The sequence below is a fragment of the Papilio machaon genome, chromosome 6, assembly GCF_912999745.1.
Source record: "Papilio machaon chromosome 6, ilPapMach1.1, whole genome shotgun sequence".
NCBI lineage: Eukaryota > Metazoa > Arthropoda > Insecta > Lepidoptera > Papilionidae > Papilio > Papilio machaon.
Window position 1 is genome coordinate 5,702,626 of NC_059991.1, and position 17,772 is coordinate 5,720,397.

A 17,772-nucleotide genomic window follows, 5' to 3' on the forward strand; every position below is an offset into this window, starting at 1 on the left:
TATTCTTCAACGCTAGATCGCTGCAATAGTATATCAGTATTCGAGTAATTCCAATTATTAATTTTTTTCATTCATTATACGAAAATTTAAAGAAAGAACAGTGCAATTTTGGTAAATCACCAGTACAAAAAATCCAGAGGGTTTAAGTGTTTCAGCTTGACTTAACGATTTACAGACGTCCTTTGCTTAAGTAAATTTAAATATATTTTTTTAAATAAAAGATTAAACGGTTTTATTCCCATAAAACGATAATTGTCATCAGAATCAAAAGATGTGTACCAAAATTCAGTCCAATTTATCTACGGGAAGTGGATCTGATTTCAATTTCTAGATTTTACCAAAATAAACAGTGCATGTTAAAAATAACCATTAGATCAACACTTGAAATATAATATTATTTAATGAGTTACGAGTGCTGATTCCAAAGTGTTTCAAATATTTTGTTGTTTTTTTTCAATTATATTAACTAAACTATTCATGTACTCATTGGGCCATAAGAATTAAGATACAAAAATAGTACAACTCGTAAAGGATTAAAGTATTCATATTTTCAATTAAGGCTATAATATTTTTGTTTCTTAATATTCTCCTACCTCATTGTCTTTCACAATCACATGATAAAAAGAGTTAAAGTTTTACGATTTCAATCTATTGTATCTTACGTAATCCACTATTCCTAAGAAATACATAATAATAGTGGAATACAATGGATAGATACATCTTTCAATCAGTTTTAAGTAAAATGTTATATAGTTGTAAAGATAAAATAGAAATCTTATTTCAGGATTTCGTTAATAAAACTGAGAACGATATTCTCAAGTTTGTTGTACACTAAAACTTAATTTTTATTATTAAATAATGTTTTTATGGTACTTGATTGGCAATAAGTTGGTTGTCTTTTAAAAGGAATAGTCGCATCGAAGGAAAAAGCACGTGGCGTTTGAACTTGACCGGTGCCGTCGCCCTTATAACAAGAATGAACTTAGAACTTAGCTACCACGCTAAATAGATAGAATATCTAAATACTACGTCAAATAATTCTATTAAAAACAATATTTTATGTAAGTTTTATGTTATTTAATCTTTATGCAGATTCGAACATCCAGTTAGTTACTAAGTAATTTGCTTAATGTAGATTTAGTATTACAAATATACATTAAAGGTCCGCTTTAGAAATAATTAAATGTCAGTGTGTCAGTTCAGTCAGAAGCTTATTTTTATATTAATACATTTTTGATCATTACTGAAATAAATTAAAAAAAAATATATATTAGCTAAAAAATATATAAAAATGTTATAAAACATAAAAGCACGTAAAAAAATTCGGAACCTAATTTGTGCGAGCTTTTTACCATTCCCTTCTCTCCCGCTTCATCAACCTTCATCCCCTCGTACACGCGCCTCGCCTTATTAATAACTTTTTTATTTTATTTCTAAAATTATAATTACAAAATTTACCTCACGTGTACAGATTCTTGGTTTAATTTGAATTTCATGTTTGGTAGACAACTTTTAGTTGAGTTTAAATTTATTTAGCAACTTTTATTTTTAATAATCTTCATCATCGTTAATATCTTGAATGAATTATTAAATCACTAGATTTTGCCCGCGACTCCATCCGTGCGGAATTAAAAAAAAACTTAATACGTAGCCTACGTTTTCTTCCAGACTATGTTTAACACGTATGCTAAATTTAATCGAGATCCGTTAACCCGTTCTGGAGATGCCTTCAAACAAACATCCAACTATCCATCTATCTATCGAAACATTTGTATTTATAATATTAGTAAGATTAAATCGCCTATAATTTTTTAAATTAAAATGTTTTTTCAAGAGTAATGTATCAATAAAGCTTCTTAGTAATTTTTTCTTAATTTAAAAAATAAAAATTAACGTATTTTTGACCGAGAAACTTGAGTTCATTTCCGGAAATTGTGTATATTTACGCAGATACGTGTATTCTTATTCTTTCGCTTAGGTGCAATATTTTATTATAGTTATATATAAGATAGATTACAGAATTAACTAAGATAAACCATCTAGTTAATTTTAACGTATCTATATTCAAATATCTATCTATGTACAAATAAACCACAGAAGCATATATTGCTTCCACATATCACCTGGAGCGTATGACGTTATAACCTTGTGTTGTAACAGCCTTGTCTTCGTCCATCATATTATTACGTTTGTGGTTAGATATAATTACTGAGGGATTGCGCGTACACGCAATTATGGCGCACGTCAAGGCATAAATTGCATGAAGTTGTATATGCCACTATACATTTAGTAAGGAGGTAATTCGATGAATAATACCTTATATAATAACAATAACTTGAAATTTCAAAAAAAGACTGATTAATGCTATATAACATAGATTCCCTTGTTTAATTCTTCGTATAATTCTGGTTAAAATTATATTCTGATTATATCAGTTTTTCTGAAATTTAATCTGTACTGTATTGTTTTTTTTTTCACCCGATTAATTCAAAAACCGATTATAAAAGTTTTTTCACGCTTCGAAAACTCTTCCTTTGACAAGTTTGAGAGACCTTGATTATATTTAAGTAAAAAAATTGTTTTTCCGCTGTTGGCAGGGAACTGGTGTCCAAACTAGGGTAAAACCCTGTGTCATTGAGTGGATTGATTGATGTATAAAGTGAAATAGATTGCTAGTGTATAGATATAGATCTGTACAATGTACTACAATTACTGCCATCAAAATCATTAGCGTTAACTTGCAGTGAGATAAAGGGTGTTGTTATTACGATAACATCTCATCTTAAGTGGTCCCGGGGCCTCGCCGTCGGCCGGCGGACCACTATCTTCGTAATCGAATAATTGTGCAGTAACTGTCGCTCAGTGACGCCGCCAACGTGATTATCCTTTAAGCGTACAATTATTAAACTATATGTGACTTGGATATACGTACTGTGTAAAACATATTAAAAACGTTCAAGTTGTTTTATGATAAAGTTTATTGAAATTTATTTCCGAGTGGGGAAAATGGGTGTGATTTTTTTCAGGTAATTTAAATATGTACATAAAATATTTATTATGATACGTGATAAATATGAAGTTAATAACTGTTTAAATTTAGTTTTCGTATCGCTAAAATAACGGTTCGATTTTAGTGTGCCATGTTTTACCTATATAACCCAATCATAAAATATAGCTCAGGAATAGTAAGTTTTCCGAGGTCGCAATATTAGTATGTGGATTGGCAAGCTTGTCTTGTGGCCCGCCGATAATCTCATTGTGACTTTACAACTTTAGGATCCCAATACTCTTAGTAGATCAAGTTTTATTATGTCTATAACCACGTAGACCCTAGTTCCTATAGAAAGGGAATTCTAATAAGAAATTTTCTACTCAAAATTGGAATATTTTATGTCGATGCTTATATTTTAAGATATGTAAAATATCTATTACTTAAGCCTGCTATAGACATTCAGTTTCTGAACTGAACTGAACATTCGAATTGGTTAGTTGTGAGTTCGAATGTTCAGTTACAAATGTCTAATAATAATGTATCTTAAGGATTTGCGTAAGTATGTAGTGGATTGAGATATGAACGTTGATAGACATGTACGGAAAAGGTATAATACCCTCTGCAGGAATAAAAACAGGATGATGTGTATTACAAATATCCTTCACTATCTTGAACCAAATCTATGCTAATTGGTAAAGGCCATGAACTTCTATTTAAAATAAATAATTTGGTTATTATAAATTAATATAAATTAAAGGGAAGTTATAGACTATTATATAGAAAATTACAAATTACCAATCTGTTTACAATATACAATATTGTAGTTACCGGTTGTGATGCGTTTGGGAATCTTCCTGACTGCTGCTGCGCTTCCTCTTGCGTCGGAAGCACCAGTCCTGGCCCATCGCATCACAGCCGGCGTGCCGCGATCCGCCTCCGCCCAGGGCGCCCCTCTCACTCCGCCATCTCACCACAAAAACCGACTAACACAATCGTTACTACTAACTACAAGTCGTCAAACTCACACTACGATATTCTTAATTCGATGATCTTGGTATGGTATAGATTTCTAGATATATTTCTAATTCGTTGTTATAACACTTTTAATAGATTTGTTTTTAAACTTTATCCCACACTTGTGTTCATTCGTTTATTTTATAAGATCAAAAGGCAAACGTTTCAACGTTGCCGATTTGAATATCGTTACCGGATTAAATTAACAGACGAGCTTCCGTTGTTTTTCTCAGCAATAAGATCTTAACCTTTTGGAAAAGTAAAATATATTTTTTTTACAATCTTTTAATATAATTAGAAATTTAATCGAGTAAAGATTATATTTTCAGAAAAAGTGTGGATACGATAAAACATGCCAAAAGAAAAAATACAAAACTAAACAAAACTAGTTATTTACATACTCTACATTCATCAAATTCGTTTATATTTATTTTTTTGTAAATCATAATAAAATTACCTATCGTATTGCAGAAATAAGGTAATTGAGGCTGTCACATGTCATTTTGTATTGTAATGTGAATACATATTATAACCGGAGATTACTTGAAACCCAAATATTTGACCCTTTCTAAAACCCGCTTTGACCTTTTTCGATCGATACAGGTACATCAAATTGTGACAGTTTGTTGGAGAAGGGTTTATTTTGTGCTCCAAACCGAATTACAACAAATATTTATATAACTTATGATAAATGTAACTAAGTGAAATTTTTTACTATGATTTATCATATTATGCTACTAATTTTTTGAGCATTATCAATAATTTATCGTGATTTTGTTCAACGTTCTAAATATACTGATTGTTCATATTTATTAAAACGTTTATTTTTTTTTTATTAAAAATCTCGCAATACATTTTTGCTGTTATCCAATTGTGAATCGGCACAATGAACCTTCCTTGGACTACCAAGGTTACCACGCATGCGTGCAATGTAACCACATACTTCAAGAGAAAATGTTTTATATTCAATTGAACTAACTTCTATAAACAGCTTATAAAATGTAAAAGTAACTGATGTTGATGTATTCATTTTTTTCATATTATGAAGTCCTAACATCGTTTCATATTCAATCACTGCTTTTTAACTTTATTACTAAGACAGTGTATACTGAAGTTCTAGATAAAATATAAGAGAGTCTGTTATACCTTACATATATGTAAATTACTGTCGTATACTCCAATATTTATTGTTGGTTCGTTCTCTTATGTGGTACTTAACATGCGCAAAGTGTTAGCATGTAAATAGAGGGCTTCATAATAGATGCATCATTTAATACTGACAAATAACTAGATATTTATGTAAATAGATTATAGTCACATACACATGTGTTCGGTAAAGATGAAAGAAATAATGATACCAGATTTGTATTAATAGTTATCACAACATGGGCAATGAATTGTATAAATAGCAAATGTATGTATTTAGGTATGTAACTCAAAAAGTAATTCGATATCAAGAATGTATTTAGTTTGACTGTTGATTACTCTAGTTTATTACACTGTTACTTTAGTTGTTATTTGACCAAATTATTATAAAGATTTAACATGTAACGTATCAATAACAACTACACAAGTCGCAATTTTACGTTAAATTGTTGTTTAATTTATTTTCCTCTATTGCAGGTTTGATGTGTTCAATTGAACTAGATTGAAAAATATAAAAATTTAAAATGGCGCCCCCTATTCAACAATATCATCAAACGATATCTCTATTAAGCGCCATCTGTTGCTGTCAAATCGTAAAACTTGAGAAGCGTTAAAATTTTCGTTTATAGCAAATAAACAAAACTTTACGCTTTATTTCATTAGTATAAATTTATTTCAATTAAAAACGTATAGTCTATCGTAAAAAAATTAAGCTCATTAAAGTAATTAATATTTCTGATTCACCAGTTATGGGTATGACTTTATTTCAATTGTCATCCAACATTTATTAGATGTTTTAATGAAAGAAGTTTAAAATTAAACACAAGTGGGTTATGTATTACATGAAGTTGTAATTCAAAGATGGATGGACATAATGGGTTTTGTGTCTATGAAACAAATACTATAAGTAACTTTCAAAACCAGTAAAATAAATAAGCTTCTTAGTTTTAAGTACTCTAAAAGAAAAAGAAAGATGAGAAAGTAAAATATTTATAAAACGTCAAACTCAAGGACGCTTGATAACAACCCCGATCGTGTGGCCGTCGCCCTAAAGTTATACGACTGAAAGTGGAAGGTACGAACAGTCCTCCTACATCGAGCGATTTTGCTACCATTTTCAAATGCACGGTTATGAACTATACCCGATTTATATCCCGATTTACAATCAAGGCCGAAATGCTTGGAACGAAATTGGATAGAATGATGAGAGCCCCGAGACCGAAGCGAGAAATTATTCAAGTTTTATAGTAGATTTGTTGGCAATGCTACATTTTAATTCCTATGCTTGCTTTTTTAATTTAAATATTTATGTATTTTCTTTATCTGTATTTAATATTATATTTCTTGTATCGTATTTATGGATAAAATATTAAATGCACACTAAAGAAGGTTTTATTATAATTTGTATGTTTATATTGTTATTTTTATAATAGGAAACTGAACAATGTCAGCATGTTGACATGTGAGTGTATTTGGGTAAAGTTCAAACACGTCAACTGATTGGAATTTCCGATTGCTATATTACTGACATAGTTCTATATTGATATATTATCAAGATAATAAGTTAAATCATTTAAGGTACAGATAAGTAATAAAATTGATAACACTCGTGTTTTATTTTTGGAAGTATAGCGTAAATGAATAAAAAGTGAACACTACAGAGTGCAACCGAATTATTACTTAATTATAAAGCCTATTGATGATAGTTAAAAGCTTACATGATATTAATATATAAATATTAATACTCTACTTAATAAAATTAAAGTATATAATATAATCTGTACATGTAACTAATGAATAGCTAATGTCTATGAATACTTGTAAGAAGCGCGCCACAATGTAACTGTCACTGCAGCGGGGTCACGTGGTCTGCGTTAGATTTTGATAACGTACACCGCGTTCGGTATACGGTTTGTTATTATTTTAATGGTATCGTTAGAATAGGGGGTGAATTAACATCGGAAGCTCGTGGTGGTGTCGGGAGCGGCGCGAGGCTGTACGCGATCGCGGGAGGCACTGGCGCTGCGCCCCGGGACCGCCGTGACGTCAGAGCTCGCGCACGCGCCCCGCCGTACCCTGCCGCGCGCCGCCGTCGAGCTGCCATGCTTAAAATCCCAAGAACCCTTCATCTCGAGACCTCAACTTCCCTTTGAATTTAATCGATAGATTTTTGAAGTTGCAGTTTCAACGACACTTTATTCACTACAACTATTAATTAAATTTACCCATTACTTATTTATTTGAGAAAGTACTAATCGTTTAAAACATATTGTTATCTCTGTTTTGTCAAAGATAATGACAGGGATGACGATACTGTTTTACCTATACAGAGATTTTGGTCTCAGAAACCAACGGTAGATAATATGTAAAATATTTTTGTTTATTTAATGAATTTAAAAGTCAAAACATTAGGTAATAAAATATTTGTAAATATTTTAAAGTTTAAACATAAAAATTAATTGTGAAATACTAAAATTAAAAACTCTGCATTGAGTCAAAGCCGGATTAATACGACGGTTAAAGTACAACAACGCTACTATTCATCAGTATATTTCAAATAAGATAAGCTACTTCGGTCACGTTTCTTCAGAAAAAATAAAAACAGCCTACGCGCATGACTTCTATAATCACACTGTACCCTTATCAACTTAGGTAAATATATGTAAATAATAAGAATGATGTAATGTTGTTAAATTATTATGTAATGAATACTTGAGTGCTTTTAAACATAACAGTAATATAGTAAGTAAGTCATATTCAAAAACAAATGGTTTATAGGGTTACAAATTGTTCATGCTTTATGAATAACACTGTTTATTATTGTATAGGTACTACTATATCTTGATCATATTTTATAGTTTTGCAAACATGAAACTTTACCTAAAGCTACAATGTAAACAAAGGTTTAGTTAATCAAACTCAGCTTCGTTTTAATTACTCATGGTGTATGACGTAATTCTGCTACGTGCATCGCTACAAGTATCTACAGGCCTAGAACCGGCTACGTGGCTCTACGCACGTAGCCAGTTCTACGACTCCGACTTATAACGGTTACGTGATCTCTTTATTAGACTTGTATCTTTGCATTTACATTATACAGCTAAATTAATATTAGATTGAATACTTGACATGGCTTTATGATTTAAACATTACTATCGAATAGCCTACTGTCATTTAAATTGAGTATATTTGAAATTAAACATTTCTGGATTAGTAAAGAAAGAAATTTTAATAGCCATTTTAAACGCGATTAGAGAATCGATAAAGTTTTCCATTTTTCCCAATTGATAAAGTTAAAGAAAGTTGAAACATGAGTATAAACCTAAAAATAAGTACTTATTATTTTTAGAAATACATAAATTTCGAACTGACTTGACTGGATTAGACTTTGAAAAAGTAATTTCTAAAAGACGCAAACATTTAATTTTTTTATATTCATAATGAAATTACACATGAATGAATTTAAATAGGCTTCGGTTTGGTTATGTTTGTTTGAACCTAAACGGAGATTTAACATTCGTCTCGCGAAATGAGACTATTACCGAAGCCAAATTGGCTGACATCTCGAGAGAAGTAATTTTTCAGTTGGATTTTATAAGGTCTTTTATATTTTTTCTAAACAAACAAGGCAAAAATTTAATGTTTTTTAAACTGAAATATTTTGAACGCAGGAAAAAATATTTTAAAAACTATCGAATGTTTGATTGCACATGAAAGTATTTTTCTATTACCTCTATTATTTAAATTGAGAAAAGAAGCAGTAATCATGAATTTTATACATAATTATTCATAACTAGCTAATGGTTCAGAGCCGCGGTGTCAAGGGTACAAGTTGCCTTAATGATCGCCGACCTTCGAAAGAAGGTGGCACTATAAGAAGAAGAAGAAGCTAATAGTTGTTTCTTTTAATTTAATATTGTGTTTGATTTTGATAGTACAAAGCTTTTTCTAACTAATTTTTTATCAAATTGTTTTATTATTATGTTATTTATTAAGAATTTTTAATTGCGAAGAGGACAACAAATGTTTTTATGTTAAGAAATAAAAGAAAAGAAAGACGAAGTTTGAGTTAAAGTTAGTATAATAGACTTCACACTATTCTTATTTGTACATAGATAAAAAAATATAGAATCTTCTGTAGTCATAATTCTTTACAAGTCATAAACCTTTTTTAATTAAGTAATGTTGCCTGGTTCTCATTTATAGTCAACTTATGAGGAAATTTCTGCTAATTAAAGTTGATTCAAAGGTGTAGTGGAAGTCCAACTTCAGTCAGAAGGTTTCTGTACACACCCTGCGCTCAGTGGGATGGGGAATCAAGGTTTTGACGTCATACCCGTGACGTCAAAGTTTAAGGGCGGGGCGCAATGATGGCGCTGCAATTGAGCCACACCTCTCCAAATTGTATATCATAACATTTATTGCAATGTTGCCGTTTCTTATTCTGGGTAAAATATTGAATACCGCCATCCACTTATTTTTTAGTAATTATAGCAGTATTTTAAGACGAATCCTTAATTTCTCAAAGTAACTAAAATAAAAAGAAGTATACTTCTACAAATTAAAATGTTTTTCAATTCTGAAACTCGGAGCTATGATTAGCGCCATCTATCATATAGAGACGGAACGAACAAAATAAAGTTTATTAACCAGAGCTTTGCTTTTGAATGCCGTTACAATGTTTCCGAAGCACGATAGATGTCGCTTTATAATATTTCAACCCACGACTGAAAATTATTATAAAATTCTGGTAAAAAGATATTTGTCTTTTATCCAGTATCGTTAGAAATTAATGTATATGTCGAAAACATATTAAAATAGAAAGTATTAATAGTTTTAGTAATTAAGTTTTATTCTGCAAAAGTATAGTTACTTATATTTTTTTTTGCAAAAAACATTTTTCATTGCTTCTTATTTATTACGTTGATTAATACTGCAGAAAAATATAACTCGACAAGTACTTCAGACTGTTTATATCAACAAGAGTTCGTTTGTGTATAGTTGTTAGGGACTATGCTAATATAATTTCGATAGCTTTTCTTTAATAACCGATGCAAGCGATTGGTCACGTAGGTTAAAATCGGTATTTGAGAAACCATCTTTCAATATAAGCCACGGTTTAATTAATTTATTTCATTTATATGAAAGTTAAATTAAATCAATTAGTTACTTCAAACTTTTTAATCTTTAATCTTTTTAAACTTTTTATCTTTTTAACTTTAATCACATCTTTGCAGATTAAAATGACTTTTTTATAGAAAGTGATTAGATATACGGGGTTTATTCAAACATATTTCATTTCAAGCGCAAATTCTGCGAGCTTGCGCTGACTCGCTTTGATGTGGGACTTCATTGCTGATGGGAATGATACGACGTTTATACATCGTTCTCAAGATTAGAAGCGGGTAACATATTTTTATAAAAAATAGACATAACATTTTTCTTTAATATAGCTAGAGTAAATATAGTAAGAAATTATATGTTTTTTATAATTAACAGTAGACTCGTCTTGTAAAAGGTCTAGTTAAAAAATTATGTAGATCTGAGCTTAAAAACATCTTTGTTGTATATGTACAAGTTCAAACAAAAGTATACGAGCCATAATTCTGCTGTCTTTTTAAAGAAAATGAGTGTTCAAAATGAGGTCCCGAGGAAATTCGTATAATTTGGTTACATAAGTACTTAACATTTTTTTCGTTGTCATGCTCTCCCAGTCGAGTCTTTGCAGAATTTTCGTATAACATACCAGTTGGCTCAGAGGTTAAGCACTAGATTTGCAATCTGCAGATCATTGGTTAGAATCACGCCATGTACTAATGTGATTTTCGATTTATATACATACGTTTAACCGACGTTCATTTAGTGAAGGACGCAAAAAAAAAGGATGCAACCTGCACCTATCTGCGAAGAAATTCAAAGATACGTGTGAAGTCAACAAACCTGCGCTGGGCCAGCGTGGTTGACTATGGCCTAATCACCCTTGATTTAGGATAGGCTCCGAGCCTTTCAGTGGAAACATATAGTAGGCTGATGATGATACCAGAAAACACTGAAATATTTCTAGATTTTAAGTGATAATTTCCAGAACTTTCATAGACAGAGCTACTTTCAATATATTGAAAGGATTTATACAATACTCTTAAGTACCTCTTTCTATAATAAATGACCCTCAATTTAAAAAAAAAAGATTCGATCGCTCGCCTTTTTCGTATAAACGCTTTTTAATCCGAATGTTTTTCTAAATTCCTCATTAAGAAAGTTTAGGCGCCGATAGCGGTAAAGTGGTTTAACAATGTTAAAAAGTAGATGAACATTGAACATTTTGAAGCGTAGATAAGGCAACAATGTAATTAGATTACTTATTTGTTTTATTTATTTGTTTAATTTTGATGTTTCGCATACAAGCGCACTCCAGAAAACCACGACTGGTGCTGAGTAAATTAAACACAAATAATATTTTGATTAACTAATTACTGAGATCATTTATACCTGGTTAATTAAAGGATCCTATTTATTCAATAATTAAATACTAAATAATCCTCTTTCGACTTGAAGCAAGCCTTCTGAAACATGTTTAATTACCCTGATCATGTTGAATTTCTTCTTTGCTTAATTTTCTTGCCCAGCTTTCGAACTTACCTGAAAAGAAATAAAAAAGCGGTTAGGAGTTTCTGCGCTAGGTTTTAAAACTTAAACAACAAACTTAAAGACAACTTTGTGAATAAATTTAGCTTCAGCGCTTTTTAGATTAAGTTTAAATTGAAAATATGTTAAAATAACTTAGATTTAAAAAAACACACATTTTATGAAAATTTTACTAATTTAGAATTTTAGTTTTATTAATTTTTTTTAATAATATGGCGGACTTTGACTGGTTTTGTATTTTTTGTGTTTTAATAAATATGTTATAAAAAGATAATTTTTATGACAAGATAATTTCTGCTCCCAAAACACCGTACAAAACATATTGTTAATAAATCTTACAAGCACAATCTAAGTTTTTATAAAAGAAAATACTATAAGCTTTTCTAAGAATATTTTTCGGCAGGATAAATTCTTTAAGGTTGTTGAGTTTTATTTGGTTCATTTTGCTATTGAAATAATAATGGTATTTATTGAGGGCCGTACCGCAAATTGCACTGAACATGTTACCATAGAAAATGTATAACATCCAAGCAGACGGTATTTCCTCGACAGAGGAGGCCCAACAGCCGAGGGTATGTTAAGAGTATCATTGTTTTAATATAATAATGAGAATCCTTTAGTTAAATGTTGCTAGACAGTTTGCCTACGCTTCACGTCGAAAGTTGAACATCAAGTTGTCATGTTGGCCGTAAGGGCTGTATACTCTGCTGGGGAGCGCGGCCTTTAAATATTCACAACCCACATTCAAGAGACCAACGACTTGAATCTTGTATACCGTTATTTATACTGTTTGAATTGTTCTATAAATCACTAGTTAATTTGTGAGCTTAATACCTATTCCTGCTAAGTAATTATAATAAAACGAATATTTAGGAAATAATACAATTTAAATGAAACGAGGGTTAACTATGTAAGCATTTTCGCGATTTTGATGGATAGGGATGGTTCCTATCCATCAAAATCCGCTTCCACGGTAAAGTTACAAGCTTAGGTATCTTCTGACGCTTCTACGCTTTTCAATTAGAGGTGTAACATTTATTTTTTTTAAACAGAAGCTTTTCTTTCAACTAGAGGACTTCTTAGTATTACTCCAGGTAATTCTAGGGCTTCTTAAAATCCAGGTACATCATAATATTTGCTCTAAGGAACTTTTTTTCTTTTACCTAAACCATTTTTCTTGCAACTTGAGGACCTGGTCGTAAAATCACAGTATATTTTCAATCAAAAAATTGTTCTAGTTATATCTATTTTTATTTCATTACAGTTTGGTTTCCCATTTCATAAAATATTTTTATTTTTGTATCTAGTTCACCATTAATTTAAACGCAGAATGAAGACTTCGTCCATTGGTTTACATTTCGAGTGTCGAAAGTGGGATAACTATTAAAAAGAAAATATAAGCGCATCTTTTAATAGGTCAAATATGTGTGTTCATATAGATACTAGAAAAATATAGTGTTTATATATTCGTGAGAAATCCTCATAGTATCAATCAGGTGAACAATTTACTATCCCTTAAAATATAGCCAGGAAATATATACAAAACATTAGTATACGAAATATAAAACGTAAAGGTAGTAAAGAAACATCCAAAGCTTAGCTTAATCCTTTAACGGATATGGGTCTTGTGTCACAATCAAAGCGGATAGGAGCTTAAGTACAATCTGGTTGACTTACGTGATGCAACACCAAATGCCCGGACTGATATTTTACTAATTTTATAAATACGAAAGTTTAAATGGACGGATAAATGTTTGTTAATGACATTGGCATAGATGTAGAACATAGTCTGGAAGAACGCATAATCTACTTATTAGGTTTTTTTTTTTAAATCCGCGCAAACGGAGCCGCTGGCGACAGCTAGTTGATTAATAAAATTACTACATAAAATACACAATGGGTTATGATTTGTCTATTTTGAAAGATAAGTCTATTATTACTTTATTTATTTTCTTAAACAGTTCCTTAGAGTAGGTAGTTTAGAATAGCGGCTATAGAATCTCCTATAGAGACTATTTAACTACTATGAAATCGGGAGTTAGACAAGTAAATGTTTGGATCATAGTACCTGTCCTATAGTTAATTACATTAATGTAAACATCATAATTATTCAAACTAGCTATCTAAATACGAGAGAACACTATTCCATCAAGTTCTTGGGATGGAGTTAAGATGTTTTTATTACTTAAGGGTTGTTAAAACCTAGAAGAAAGAAAATGGAAAATATCTACAGAGATTACCGTGATACAGATAAGAAAAATTGTTAGGAATAAATTTCTTTTGAAACAACTATATGTGAGATATTAGATTCTGATTTTGATTCAATCCCTTAATTTTGAGAAAAACGGCAAATTATTTTTCTAGAAAAAAGATTTTAACTACTTTTAAAAATTTATTGTACTGAAGTGGTCGTCTTATTTTTGGGTATGGTCTATTCATTTTCTCGCTACGAATTTCTTATTCTTCATTTCTCTATTTTTCTGTATTTCTCTAGATGGGATTTTTTTCTTTTTATTTGTTGAACTAATTGCATTGTAGGAAACGTAAGGCGGATTACGCACCTGAATGTGATTGGACGTAAACTGTTATTATTCATGATTAGGGTTATCGTATGGATACTTACTGTTACTTACGTACTGATACTGTTTACTTACGTTTTGTAATCTTATCATTTTGGAAATTAATTTAATTTAATCTGGATATGAAACAACACAGAATCGTCGTGTTAATTTGTCGACGTAAATACGAGACTAGATTACAGAGTCTGGTATGAATGATTAATGCTTATATAATGTATATACTACATTTAACTACGTTCAAAGACGTAACTTGTATAATTGTTAATGTCTTTGAAGTTATCAGTCGTATCAATCTATTAAAACTTACAAGTTACATCATGTGTATCTCTTTGTTTGTCCTAAGTTATGTAAACAATACATTCATTAGATTTTTGTTTATATTTTTCTTGTATGTGCACATAAATTAAAAATAAACTATTCCCATTTTTACATCTTTATATTTAATTAAAAAAAAACTTCTATCATCAAATTCATTGTGGAATTCAACGTAAATATTTAATCGTATTATTAAATAACTGTGAGATTACGACATCAGTCAGCCACATGTGTTATCATTGCTTGCTGGCCACCTGTACACACATTGCTGTTCCATACTTACTAAGCCATTCATAAAACTCTTCTATACCTCGGTATCGGTAAACGTTACCACAATAACAATGATTTTAATGCATTGTCTAAAGTAACAAGGAAATGTTGAAGGTCTCTTAAAAGGGGATATTTTTTTAAATTAAAATTTTTTAGGAAATTAAGTTTTTTCATAGTCACGTTTTTAAACAAAATTGTTTACAATAATTGTTGGCTTCCACATTATTACAGATTTTTATCAGTATTCAATGGAATAAAGGCTCATTTAGACGATACCACTTTCTTGTAGGCATAGTCTACCTTTAATAATTGAAAGCAACTGTTGTTTAGGCTATTCAAAACGTTGCTTCAATTTATTTGTTTGCAATTTGCAATACTTGAATCGTGTAAATGGGCTTTAATTGTTCGGAATATGAAAATATCTGAAGTTCAAAAATTTTTTGATAAAACTATTCTCGTAGCTCTCGTATGAATATTAATTACCCCAACAGCATTCATTGGCTTATCTTTTACTATGCAAAAAGTAAATCATAAATTCAAATTTAAGGTATCAAGATCTACAGAACATTCATATGTATGAGATAATTTACCAAGCAAAATGCTTTATTTGCTTTTCATTTTGATTTTTTATATAATAATATTTGGGGAATGCATTCAATAAGTGTAATCTAATATATAAAATTATCGTGTCACAGTTTTCGTCATCGTACTCCTCCGAAACGGCTCGACCGATTCTCATGAAATTTTGTGAGCATATTCAGTAGGTCTGAGAATCGGCTAACATCTATTTTTCATTTTTTTTTTTAACTGCGCGCGGACGGAGTCGCGGGCGACAGCTAGTCTCATATATAAAATTCTCGTGTCACAGTTTTCGTTCCCGTACTCCTCCGAAACGGCTTCACCGATTCTCATGAAATTTTGTGAGCATATTCAGTAGGACTGAGAATCGGCCAACATCTATTTTTCATAACCCCCCCCCCCATTTTTTTACTGCGCGCGGACGGAGTCGCGGGCGGCAGCTAGTTTTTTAATAGAAAAGTATTATACGTGTACGAATTGTATGTAGAAAGAGGTATATATTATGCAATACTTGCATCTTAAACAGTTGAAAGATTATTTTTTTTTTTCACTTTACGTAGTGTTGCGACGCATGTTCCATTGCTGAATAGCATGCCGTGCGATAGATGTAATGTATGCTTTTACCGAATAACAAGGACAGTGGCCATCGTGGTATTGATCGAGCCTCGGCTGCACCAACAATTGCGGAACAATATATAATATTACGGTATAGAACATTGGATCATCTATTCAGGGTGAAGTCATGGTTGCAAATTTTGGCGGTAGAAGCAGGATATCAACTTTTCAAAGCATTAACCATACATTAAAAAGGATTATTTGTTATTTAATTTTGGTCGATAATAGTATTTTTTTTTTTATTTTCATGATGAAACGTTATATCTATCCTGGAATAAGACGTTTCTCTAATTTATAACTTGTTAATTGATACTCTGACGTTCTTCTGTAGTGTGGCACTGAAATTAATGTAATGTGAACCGTATATACATTTGATATCTAATTATTCGTCGTCATCTCATAGACGGCTCCACCGTAGGGCCCGGTATCTACTATAAGTTAAAGGTGGTTAGTTCTTAGTCAACGACGATTCACACATATCTGTAATTTTTTCGCGATAATGTGCAGATTGCATGACGATGGTTTTCTGCGCTGTGAGAACGTCTGATAAATGTACGTATAAAATTCGAAATTAGAAAACCACATTGGTGGGTATCGAACCATGCTTTGTAGATTTAAAGTCAAGCGCTTAACCTCTGTACCGAGGCTACTTTCTCTAAATATAATATTTCATTACATGGATAATAATTTAACTAATAACTATGAAAGAAAATGTGATAACAATACTACTATGAGAAAACTTTCGTAGAAATCCGTAATGTGTTCATTAAAAGCAAACATCAGAAAATGCCACAGTTATTATGATTAAGCATTTCCGAGCGTTCTGTATTATTTTTGTCTGCACAGACTCGTTTATAGTAATGACCGTATTACAAAACTTCTCTTTATCCGTTAGGCATTTGTGGAATTCAGTGAATACTGAATCTTTTATTTTTTTATTACGATTACTGGGTTTAATCCAGTGACTGGCAGTGTCCTTTCAGCTTGTTAAAAAAGAAGCCAGAAAAAGGGTAAGACATTCCTAACATGTTATAAAAGAATAAGAACACATCGATATTATTATTAAGAAAAACAAAGACATGAAATAGTCTCTTGTTGATATAGTTGAACGAATTTGTTTAAGACCATTGTTCTCTCGATTTGTGTATTCTCAGGATTGGATCGTGGTGTGAAGTATCTCTAATCTAAAATCATGTTTTAACTTAAAATTGGTAGGTAAGATACCTTTATATGATCCCCTAATAACAAAAATGTATTTTATTAAATTCAACCTTTACTAAGACATAGAAAGAAGCAATAAATTTTAAACACAGTTGTTTATCGACAGTTAGTCTGGGAAAATTATTTGTAAATATTACGTCATATTTGACTGAATATTCGTAGCATTAAAACCTCGCTATCTACGAATTGATAATTTGTAACATTGACACGGTGGCCGTATGTGAAGTGATATAATGTTATTTGCTTATCAGTGTTGTATAATATTGATCATCGCGTTATGATAAACGATCTATAAGTGAAACTACTCACCGTTTTCATTAAACATTCACTCTTCAAGTGGATATCTATTTATAATTAATATGTTAATACATAGAATAATTAATTTATGAACGCGAA

General features: G+C 30.8%; 1 protein-coding gene across 2 annotated transcripts in view; it reads right to left on the reverse strand.

The window, feature by feature from the left end:
* Positions 1 to 17,772, reverse strand: part of LOC106714941 (cAMP-specific 3',5'-cyclic phosphodiesterase) — a 90,406-nt gene that overhangs the window by 69,014 nt on the left and 3,620 nt on the right. The gene's annotated exons all lie outside the window — the stretch shown is intronic.